General features: G+C 38.7%; 1 non-coding gene across 1 annotated transcript; it reads right to left on the reverse strand.

Annotated features, from left to right (window-relative positions):
• Window positions 1-148: 148 nt before the first annotated feature.
• LOC143675299 (U6 spliceosomal RNA) lies at window positions 149-256 on the reverse strand. The gene has a single exon (XR_013171534.1). It is a non-coding gene; the product is annotated as a U6 spliceosomal RNA (small nuclear RNA).
• Window positions 257-9,279: the final 9,023 nt, after the last annotated feature.

The raw sequence follows: 9,279 nt of genomic DNA on the forward strand, positions 1-9,279 counted from the left end.
AAAGCTATGTTTTAATCCTGATTCATCATGTGGAGTCAGCTGTTTCTTTTAAATCCTATTCAGCACTGTGTGTTGGGAATTTGATTAGATTATCTCCACAGAGATGTGACTTGCCCAATTGTAGGTATTAACTTTTTTTTTTAAGGTTAAAAACATGAAACGCTTCATAAATTTGCGTGTCATCCTTGCTCAGAGGCCATTGTAATAATCTTCTATATCATTCCAATTTTAGTATATATGCTGCCGAAGCGAGCGCAGGTATTAACTTTTGAACAGAGGTATGTGTGACTCCACCCATTCCAGGTAGGTCTTGAGTAGATTACTGGAGTCCTTTAAAAAAGGAAGCATTTTGGAGAGAACCTCAGAGCCATGAAAAAAGAAATCCATGAGAGAGCCATGAGGAGAGCTTACACAGCCAGAGAACTTTGAAGATGAAGACGGAATACACCCCCAGGAGAGCTTCATGAAACAAGAAGCTGGGAAAGAAACCTAGCAGACTCTGCCATGTTTGCCATATCCCTTTCCTGTTGAAAGAGAAACCCTGAACTTCACTGGCCTTTCTAGAGTAAAGGTAAGCTCTTCTTGTTGTCTTAATTTGGACATCTTTATAGACATACTTTAATTGGGACATTTTCTCAGCCTTAGAACTGTATAAACAAGCAACTTATTAAATTCCCCTTTTTAAAAGCCATTCTGTTTCTGGTATGTTGCATTCTAGCGGCTAGCAAACTAGAACGTATACTTTCTGACTCTCTGTCTCCTTATCAAGAGAGTGGACCACTCCTCAAGAGTCAAGGACAATGCAGGGCCCAAAATTGCACCCTGGTCTTTAAGAAAGTAATAGTTTCCATAAAATTATTTCTTCTGCCCCTGTAAAATAACCAGCTTGAGATTAATGTCTTTGTTTTAAGGCTTTGGTCTCATGATGAAATGCAGTTAATTCCACAAAGGGAAGTAAATATTCTGTGGCTATCTGTCACTTACTCCCCGTCACTTACTTCTTTAGTCACTTATTACTAAATGTGCATAACTTTAAGATCTTACCTGAAAGATCAACTCCTTGATTTTAGTTAGGTATTCTGTTACTTGTAAATGAAAGCATTATAATTGATAGAGTAGCATTCCTAAACCATCAATAACTCAGTTAAAATTGCATCATCTCAAAATAAAGACTCGAGTATATTATGGACACTGTGAAATGCCATCCATATCCCCTTTCAGGAGTGGAGGATTTATTCCCAATCTACTATAAGTGCTGCTGGCTGACAGCCCTCAGCTGTAAACCCTCTTTGGGAACTGCCTTGTCTACAGACATCTCTATAGAGAGCCCAACCAAGGCCACACCCTCTTCTCTGTCCACAACCAATGATTGCTCAACATAAGGACACAGGGGCTGGGCCACCTTCCACCCATGCTGGACAATTCTGAATGATCACCCCAGCTTCTGAGCTAGTCAGGGTTCAGCTGAGGCTTTGTTGTGACTACATCAGAGCTCAACTTTTCTCTCTGCCCAATCTTTCATCTTTCCCCCATCTACAGCTGTGGGTTAACAAGAGCACTCGGGGCATGCTGATACTTATTTTGGCCTACTTCTGGGGAATCCCACCTGAGATAAGTAGTGTATCCATTAGCTACTTATCAATAATCAACATAATAACAGCTTAAATAACAAAAATTTGTTTCTCCCAAGTGAAAAGAAATGTTTGAAGTCCAGTGACAGTATGTTGTATCACAGTGCAGAGACCATGTTCTCTCTATCTTCTCACTCCACGGTGTACAGATTTGACCTCATGGTCCAAAATCCTAGAATTGAGATTCTGGGCTAGGGGTCAGGGGGAAAACTCATGTTCCTGTTGAATTTACTATGTCTTCCACTGTTTTAGTTTTCTTAGCTCTATGACTGTTAGGTCACAGTTGGACCAGCTTAGACTGGATTTATGCTTACTATGAGGTTCACCTCAGTGTCCACTCATTTTGCCTAGGCCAGATTCCTGTTTCCTATACTTGCCTGCCATTTGCTCCTGGCTCCAGCATCTTGCCTACCACCTCAATTGTCCCACCGTCATCACTTGATATCACATTTCAGAGACAACAGTGTGACCTACTATCACCTTAGTGACTATAATTTCTTCTCTTCTGATCCTTCTGTTATGGGCAGAATCACTGATTCCAAGAAAAGACTTTAACCAAGCTGCTGATTCATCAACAATTACTTTTCTTGCAGTAAAATCACCCAGTTGCCAAAGCATTCAGTTTGGCTATTTTACATTATTTGGAATAATGGGTTTTAATTTTTAGAATTTGTTTACTTTTATCTTTCTATTTGCTTTATTTGTGGAAAAGTTGCAAAGCAGATGGCCTTTCTCATTGGTTGGGAAAACATCTGGACTCTATAATGAAGGAAACTATCCACCAGAAGTTGATAGAGATGCTATTGGAAATATACAACAAGTAGCAGCATTGGCACTGAGTCAGGATGGATGCCCATCATAGATGTGCCCTGGCAGCATCTCACGACGGCAATGACCACGTGGCATTCTGTAGTTGCAGGATGTGAGGGTCAAGCATGAAGGATCAAAGCCCAACTCTACCTTTTACTAACTATGAGACCTCACTTTCCTCATCTGTAAAATAAGGATAATCATGTCCTACCTTCAGAGTATTTATCGTGAGCATCAGAGGAGATCATTCATATGAAGCATTTAGTATAATGCCTGACACACTGTGAAAAATACAAGCTACTTTTATTATCTTATTTGACAGCTAATTTTATTATCTTGGACTCTTCTGCAAATTCTGTGTAGACGTTATTGAGCAGAATTTGTCCAATGTCACTTTTGATAAATTCCTTCAAGAGTTCAGTTCCTGATCACCTGACAAACAAAAATGAATTTTAATTGACTTGCCTGTTTCAGAGGGAGCAGAGTAACCTCTATGCGCAAACTGGGGTCCTCTATGTCGGTGCCAGTCCACCAGGTGGCTGCCTAAAGGACTAAACCAGGACACTCACCTCTGGTTCACCTTCGCAGAACTTTCCCTGCAGGCAGAAGCAGGTGGAAGGGCTATACTAAAATCAGATAAAATAGACTTTAAGTTCAAAACTTTCACAAGGGACAAAAAGGATATCACATACCGATAAAAGAGTCAATTCCACAAGAAGATATCACAGTTATAAATATATATGCATGTAATGGCTGAGCTCAAAATTATATGAAGCAAATATTGATGAATTTGAAGGGAGGAGTAATAGCAGGAAACTTCAGTACACCAATTTCACTAATCACTAAAACATAAAGACAGAACATCAGTAAGGAAATAGAAGACCTGAGCAATATTATGAACAAACTATATCTAGCAGACATATATTGACTACTTCACTGAACAGCAGTAGACTATACATTTTTCCTCAGTGCACATGGTTCATTCTTCAGGAGAGACCACATATTAAATCAAAAAACAAATTCAATGAATTCAAAACATTGAAATTATATATCTTCTTTGACCATAATGGAATGAAGCCAGAAATCAATAAGAGAGGGAGACTAAAAAAAGAAAAAACTCACAAATACGTGGAAATTAAATCACACACTCATAAACAACAAAGGATCAAAGAAGAAATCTCAAGGGAAGTTAGGAACTATTCTAAGGCAAATGAAAGTGAAGACACAACACACCAAAACTTACAAGATGCAGCAAAGGCAGTGCTGAGAGGGAAATTTATAGCTCTAAATGCTAACATTAGAAAAGCAGAAAGGTATCAAATCGGAGCCCTAAACTTACATCTGGAGGAAGTAGAAGGAGAACTAAACCCAAAGCAAGCAGAAGGAAGGAAATAACACAAATTACCAGGGGATGGTGGGAGTTGAAAATGGGAAGTTAATGTTTAATTATTATGGAGTTTCTGTTTGGGGTGATGAAAAAGTTTTGGGAATTGATGGTAGTGATGGTGGCACAACATTGTGAATGTAACTAACATTGGATTGTATAATTTAAAGTGGATAAAATGAGACATTTTAGTTTGTTACATGTTACCATAATAAAAAATATTTAAAAACCATAGAGTGAGCCCTAATGTAAGCCATGGACTATAGTTACTAGTACAATTATAATATTGTTTCATCAATTGTAACAAGGTATCACACCAATAAAAAAATACATCTAATGCTTTAAAAATTATTTTAATTGGCCTTGACATCCAGGAAGCTAAATTTAATATTTGTTATGAAGACTATGTTAGCCTTCTTTAGATATAATTGTTGTCTCTCTCTGAGATATTTAAGTTTTCATTTTAATATCATAATAGCTAAAAGCACAGGCTCTGGAATCTAAGTAGTTTGTTGCCCTCCTCTCCAACTCTCTAGGGGGAAAACCTGGGGCAGCTGTTCCACCTTTATAGGTCTCATTTCTCTCATTTGTCAAGTGCAAATAATCAAAGCACCTGCCTTATAGATTCAGTGATATAATTAGAACATTTAAAACAGTACCTGATGTAAAAAGGAATCATTCAGTAAAGATTAGCTATTATAATTTTATTGAAAACGATCTCAATTTCTTTTGTAAAGTAGAGACAATATAAATCATAAACTACGAATAGACAAATAAAAAATTTTTATCATACTATTGTTCTGATTTTTAAGTCTTCATATCCTGTAAAGAAAATGAAGATACAACCATTTATTTATGGTTTTATCTCAAGCATTTGGAATTATTCACACTGCACTCAGATATGTGGAGAACATGTGATTTCTTTATTTGGTGTGTAATTGATCAGGGTCCCTTCATGTGCCCTCACTCACTGGGTATTAGGGGGATAAAACACTAAATGTTGGGACACTCCAATAAACTTAGTCCACTGGAACAAACAAAATAGCCCCTTTAGGTATATGACTTATATGTCCTTAGGGCAACAAAGGTAAGTCAATGTACTCAAATCCTTGCAGTAACTTCTAGATTCATGGTTGTCTCCCCCACTTAGTGGGGAGTCTGGAATGCTTCCTGATCTAGACTGGTTCCATGCCTGTGCATTCTCCTGGCAGCTACTGCTGAAGTCTGCAATAGTGTCTCTCACGGCAGTGTCTCTCAACTTGTTCGGCATGAAGTGGTGCTCCCTGATGGCTCAGCCTTGCCTTGGCTCTCGCCTAAGGCTGAAGAGTACTCTAAGTGCCTGCCTTTCCTCTATCCCCACCCTGACCTGTGATGCCCACATAGGCTGCTGTCCTTTGCCTCAGCAGACCCCAAGGCAGACCCACCTTCTGTGTGTCCTTATGCAGGAACTTCTAGGTTCCATCTCTACCACCTAGAAACCAAGAGCAGCTCAGGAAAGCTAAACTCAGATCTGCCCTCTGTGCAATCAGGCTTGTGTCACAGAGATGTCTTTGTTGTGGCTGCCCCCAGGCTGGTAAGGGAGTTCCCTCTGGACCCCCAAATGTGGACCAAGGCAAAGCCCTCTGCCACAGATATTCCCATTCTGGCCAAAGCCCAGAAATGGGAGACTAGGTCCCCTTCTTAGGAATCTGTTTTAGAAGCCCACAATCCTCTGGGACCAGAAGCTGAAACTTCAGTCTTTCCATTTCCTCTAAGACATATCCTCCTTCTTCCAATCCCAACCTCATCACTGAGGCTTGATGATGGACAGGGTATGGGAGAAAAAAGTCAGCTTAACAAAGAGAGAACTTAAATTGTAGGTAATCCAAAATGTTACCCCCACCACATACGGATTGACTGAATTTCAATTACGTTATGGGTATTTTTTATTTAATAAAAATGCTGTGCACTCCCATTAATAAATTGTTTATTTTATTCAAGAGGATAGTATTCTTGTATTGACAGAGATTAAGTTGTAATTCTTAGTTCTTGTAAAGCTAAAAATGGAAATGTCTCCCTCATATCCTGCAAGAAGTAAAAACCAAGGGGTTTTCTGAATGCTAAAAAAGATTACATAAGAGGTATTTTTTCTCTTGGTTAGAGAAGAAATGGAGGCATTAATGAATAAAAGACATTTTCAGTTAAACTTTTCAAAAACATTAAATCCAACAGATAAACATTTATAACAACCTGGAATGGTCCTCTTTGTCACTGCAGATAAAACAAATCTCTCAAAACAAAGCTATTCAAGTGGCCCATACATAATAAAAATAAACTATAACTCTTCTTTTTAAAGCCATGAAGAATTTCTAAACCAAACAGAAAAAACTTACTTTCTTTTAGCTCTGTAGGCTTAAAACTCCTAAAGAGAGTCTATTATCTTGCCTAACATTTAATTCTTTGCTGATCCTCTCATCTATTCTCTTACCCCAAACCCACCCCCATCCCCAAACAAAAGGCCGGGAGAGTTACAGTTTCATAAAAGCCAGTTTTTAGAGCAGATAGAAAAATGTTGCACAATCTTTGTCTCCACTAAAGAAGCCCTGTCTAACAGGGGTTGAGTAATGTAGACGCAATACTATGCCATACCCTCTAGTTTATTCATTTCCTGTGCCTTCCAACCTCTTCTCCATCCCTGCCATTAACTCTGTGTGGCTTGGTCTTTTTCTCACATTATGATCACGAGAAATTCGCTTCGGCAGCTCTTAAATATTGGTTTATATTTTTACTTATGAAAAATTTCAAACATATGCAAAAATATAGACATTGTATAAGGAATCCCCATTTATCCAGTGTTAGCAATTATCGCATGGTCATCTTATTTAGTTTATACAACCAAATAACTACCTTCTCCCCCAGATTCTTTTGTAGCAAACTGTTTCATCTATAAGTACATGTTGCTTCCGCTAGTATAATTAGCTGTTTTATTCTTCTTCCTTGTTTTTTTTTTTTTTTTGTGTGTGTGTGTGTGTGTGTGTGCATGCAGTTTCCATCATCCTATTATCACTTCCTATTCAGGAGCTGTGTCTTCTATTTTGGAACTTGCCACATGGATCTAATCATGATGGCATATGACTGGAATTCAGTACCCAAGTATGCTGTTCTCATACAAAAACTCAGAACGGAGCTAATTGGAAACATAAAACCCTGACAAGTGGGAAAGAAAAATGATACCACAGCAAGCCATCACTTTATGTATTGAAGAAAATCCACATTAGGGAATTTGTAAGCTAAGAGGTCCTCAAAACCTTGCAATTTTGTGTTATATACAACTTTAAAATAGTAAAACCCATTACCAATTACATTCTATAGAATGTTACATAGACTGTAACGTTAGTGGACTTGCATTTTGACTGCTAAGAATTTGTAACTTTCACTCAAGACTACTACTGTCTAACTTTCTGTGGCCACGTCACAACTTTGTTTCTCACGTTCTCTGAGATAATGTGGTTTTCAGTGAGCCTGCCTTACTCTCTTACTCTTAAAGCAATATCACCACCCAGTGGTAAGATTTTAAATGTTTCCCCAGACTCATACAGAATCTCTGCAATGTAGAACTTTAATTTTACTGAATTCTTAATGTGCCAAGTAACCTTTTTTAGCAGTCAGGTGAAGCTTTGGACCCCTCCTCAGATCATTTTAAAATGCATAGCATACAATGCATAGAATTACAAAGAAAATCAATTCTATTAAAATACTATTCTACCCAGAGGTCCATGGACTCCAGTTAGGAAGGCCTGACAGGAGACTGAAACGTGCAATTATAGCTCCTTCAGAAGCAATTCCTCTTTATTTTTCTTGTAATTAAGGATACTTATTTGAGTTGTGTTTGCAGATAGGCCCCCAGGAATTACATGGTCGTGGCCCAATCGCTATGAGTATTTTTATGTTCAGAAGAAGGAAGAGGGTATTGGAGACAGAAGGGGAGTTTCTATGCAGTAAAACAGACTGTACTGTGAAAAAATGTTGAATTTGATAGCCAGGTCCTTTAAATACTTGAAATTTATATACCTGTGCCAAGAAGAAAGGTTATTTTTCAGTTTATTACTACAAGGGTGGTCTTGGGACATAAAAGTTTATTCTGTGTGCTCTTACAAGGCTTACAATCTGGGGCAAACTGGACGATTAATGCTGTGACACAAGCTCTGCTGAGCTGGTTTGGCTGCAGAGGGGGAGTCAAGTCGCATTATGTACCATTAAAGGACGCTGTGAGCACTCTATTGCCAGTCGTGATGGGGGAAGGTTATTGAACGGCAGCTCAGCGGTATGAGGACTCAAGGTAGAAGCTGGGCTGCAAATTTCAGGATATAAGTAAACAGCAATAGTTAAAGCTTACCAAATATTTCAGGCTCTCCTATCTCCTGAGCACAAATAGGATTGCACTTCCGCACCTCCTGGTAGCGGATCCGGCCTTATGACTGGCTCTGGCCAAAGAACTGTCAACAGAAACATATGTCTCTTCTGAAACAAGCATTTGTCAGTGTGAGACCTTCCAGATTTCTTTTTCATTTTAACATAGAAACTGGCAGTATTCACAGTGGTAGCTATTCTGTCAGTGTCCCTGAGAAACCACAATAAGCAGAATCACCCTGCTGGCACATGGTGGACATGTGATTAACAAAAAAATTTCATTTTAAACCACAGATATTTGGAGATTATTTAGTGCAGCACAATCTATCTTAACTATCACAGCCGGTTACTCAACTAATTATTTTAAGTATTTTCAGTTTTAATCCTTTCGACAGTTACTAGGTGGGCACTAGTCCTTTTTTTTTTTTTACTAGTCCTATATTTTATCTTTCAGATAAGGAAGTTGAAGCTTAGAGATTATAAGAATTTACCCAAGGTCACGATGCAACATTAGTGTTTGACGGTCTATCCTATCCCCTTCATTACTATGTTATAACTCCTCCCAAGACCTGTTAGAAGTTGCATGACATGGTCCTAGTAGAGGAAGGAGAACTGCATGGGACCAGGAGGGCAAGAAGGAAGATTGCTAAATGCTCTGGATCCTGAGTTATCCTGAACTTTTAATGAGTAAGAGTTCTACTGCCCTCTCCCCATTCATTAGAACTGGATCCCTCTTCTCATTTCCTATAATCCCTCACCTGGTTCTGCAAGTCTCCTACCTGGACTCTCAGCCTCCAGCCTCTGCCTTCTCCCAGTCATCTCACTTCCCACACTGCTTCCCAAATCATCTTTTCCGGTTAGTGATTCTTATTTCTAGCTTACTATCAGAACCACCTGTGGAACTTTTGGACATATAATGCATAATTCAGTAGGGGGCTGGGCAAGTGTATTTTTCATTTGGGCTACCAAGGACCTTAATATGAAAGACTATACAATATGATTTTCATGGTCCAAATTATCTGGTTTTAATCTACCATTCTGTACTTATCTCCCACACAGCCCACA

The sequence above is a fragment of the Tamandua tetradactyla genome, chromosome 2 (genome assembly GCF_023851605.1).
Source record: "Tamandua tetradactyla isolate mTamTet1 chromosome 2, mTamTet1.pri, whole genome shotgun sequence".
Taxonomy (NCBI): Eukaryota; Metazoa; Chordata; class Mammalia; order Pilosa; family Myrmecophagidae; genus Tamandua; species Tamandua tetradactyla.